This window comes from Cyprinus carpio, chromosome B18 (assembly GCF_018340385.1).
Source record: "Cyprinus carpio isolate SPL01 chromosome B18, ASM1834038v1, whole genome shotgun sequence".
In the NCBI taxonomy this organism is placed as follows: Eukaryota; Metazoa; Chordata; class Actinopteri; order Cypriniformes; family Cyprinidae; genus Cyprinus; species Cyprinus carpio.
The window spans coordinates 8,713,467-8,716,726 of NC_056614.1; positions in this window are offsets into that span (position 1 = coordinate 8,713,467).

Genomic DNA, 3,260 nt, shown 5'->3' on the forward strand with positions numbered 1-3,260 from the left:
ATTAATAGCACGCTTTAGCACTTAGTTAATGTTGTTTGCATGTTTGGGAATATTTCTAGCATGTTTAGCACACAATGGCATATTTTTTTTTGTTTGCTAATAGTGCATACCAGTGAAAAACATGTCACTTCCTGTTGCCAGTAGGTGGCACTATAGCTATAACCAAATATGAACATGTAGAGGTCTTCAGGCCAGGACTCTAATCAAACTTGTGAAGTTTGAGGCAGATTGGACATTGTATGCTTGAGTTACAGTAATGTTCTATTTCACTGCATTAATAGCATGTTTTAACACTTAGCTAAGTGTTGCTAGCATGTTTTAGCATGCTTCTAGAATTTTGCCAGCTTATTTAACACTTGTTGACACTTTTTAATATGTTGCTAGGAGCCCATAGCAGTGTTAAACAAGACATTTCCTGTTGCCAATAGGTGGCGCTATGCCTCTAACTGAATACGGGCATGTTGATGTGTTCAGGACAGGACTCGTCAAACGTTTGAAGTTTGGGTCAGATCGGACATTGCTGGCCTGAGTTACAGCAACTTCCTTTTTCACTGCATTAGTAGCATGCTTTAGTACTTAGCTAAGTGTTGCTAGCATGTTTTAGTATGTTTCTAGCATATTGCCAGCCTATTTAACACTTGTTGACACTTTTTAATATGTTCCTAGGAGTCCATAACAGTGTTAATCATGTCACTTCCTGTTGCCAGCAGGTGCCACTATGACTATAACTGAATTTGGTCATGAGTGTTTGTTCAGGACAGAACACCTATCACACATGTGAAATTTGGGACATTGCTTGCCTGAGTTACAGCAACTTCTTGTTTCACGGCGAAACATCAAACTTTGTCAGGCCGCCAGGGACACACCCCTTGACGAAAACAACGTCACAAATGTCTTATGATAACCCTCACCAAATTTGAAGACAATCCGATTAAAACTGTTGGAGGAGTTCGTCAAAGTACGAGGCATGGAAATGGCAAAAACTGCAAAAAATCGTACAGGAAATTCAAAATAACTTACATCCTGTTGGGTTTTGCATTTTGTAATCCTTAGGGGAACAAGATAATAATAATAATAATAATAATAATAATAATAATAACAACAAATAATCCTAAGGAAAACAATAGGGATTTTCGCCCTTTGGGCTTGAGCCCTAATAATAATAAAAAATAATCCTAAACAAAACAATAGGGCTCTGGCCCTTTGGGCTTGAGCCCTAAAAATAATCCTAAGGAAAACTTTGGGCTTGAGCCCTAATAAACAGAGCAATTCCAAGAGGGTCCTCGTACTGCGTGCTCGGGCCCTAACAAGACTCAAACTGACCCAGGCAGAGACTGAATTTTTTCGAGCAGGTAGGGTACAAGTGATTTCAAAACATTACAGCTGGTTTATATATATCGTGGATATATTATTTACCTGATATAAGATGCATTTGGTTGTTTCAAGTGCTTCATTGCAGTAACCTAGGCTACTACGTTGGTCTCTTCAGCGCGCAGCGTGAGCAGGACAAACAACAATGCAGAATATTATAACTGTGACTGTGACTGTCATACACATACCATTATAATGAGAACACCATTATAATAAAAAGGTGTAAATTTTTAGAATTCAGCTGCCGTGTTTCTGCACGTTGTTTTGTGAGGAACACGTCCACAAAATGAGTTCCTTCAGAGCCACGCAGGTACGTTCATGTGCATTCGGGCCCTTTTTGCAGATAGCCTATAAATCCTAATATTAACTTTATGTTGTATAAATAACGAAGCGTATTCTATATGAAATTATGAGTTTAATCCCATTGATTAAAAACTTGCTATCAAATGCGTCACTCTACTGGTCATCTTTAACGCGCGCAGCTCAAAACAGAAATGCAGAACATTTATAACTACTGTCATATATGCTAATGTTATAATGAGAGTGAATTGTGAATTGTTAGGGTTTCGCTGATGTTTAGTGTTAACTATCTTTTAATCAAATCATAAAACATTTACCACGTTTGTATCTGCGAGTCATTCGTTACACATTTTCCATATGTTAACGTCAGTAATTATGACTGTCGAATGTCTGAGTTGACTCAGTGTATTTTGCCCCACCCCCAAAAATACATGATGATTTGACTATCAGTCGAATATCTGCAAGATTCGAAAATTCCGATTTGACTATGAAAATCCTTAGTCGGGGACACCCCTAAATCTCATATTACATAAGTTTTTCTTTATTAATTTTCCTAACTATCGATCTGACCCTATAGACGCCACAATCCCTCTCTCTCCCTCCCACTTTCTGTTTGATTTTTTATTTTTTTTTATTTTATTTTTTAAATGGTAGGCATTTACGCAGTTTGCTAGAGCAGTTCTGATTGGGGAGAACAGAGGTGCGCTCACTTAATTGGTTAGTAAGACTGCCACTCAAGGCTGGCAGTCATGCATTTGCTCTGGAACGGAGTATATCGCGTTCACATCACAGGCTTTGCAATTTGATTTTGACTTATTGCTCAGCCCTATTCTAAAGCATGCAGTGCCATCTCCCGTTAAAAAACTCAGAATCGATTCGGAAAATCTCAGAATCAATGCACAATAATTTTTTGATTCGCCATGCATTGATTTGTTTTCCCAGTCTTAATTTTTACTCATTTCAAAACTGCTCGATAAACAAAATAATGGTTTATTTTTCATTGTAGCTTGATATATATATCTTTTTTGCCTTTTGCTTTTTGCATATAAAAACTGCATGCTTTCAGTGTATGCAAATGATCAACGTAAACATGAGGGTAAGTAGTTGATTATAGAATACAAATTTTTGGGTGACATAAGGTTTTAATGTTACAAAATGAACGCTACTTATGTGCTTGGCTCTCTGCACTTCCACTTATCTTGATCATGATGATCATAGATGAAGAGAACAGGCACAAAACACTCCATTGTGAATCTGCTGTTTTCCAGCTAATGGTGACCAGTGTTGGGTGTAACGCGTTACTAAGTACTTGCCTTACATACAGTAAATAATTTCAACAGTTCTAAAATCAATACTGAATTGGAAATCTAAATTTACCATCTAAAGATAATTTAATGCAGTGTCTTTAACCCTCTGTGCACCAGAGCATTCACTTTCAGTTTTTCCTGATTCACAGAGAAACCTTAAATATTTAGATACAGATGAGACTAAAATCAATCGAAACTAAAAAGTGCCTACTTTTATTTGTGTACACAGACAATAACAACAAAATATTGTGCTTTTGCAAAATAAAAAATAAATAAAAAACC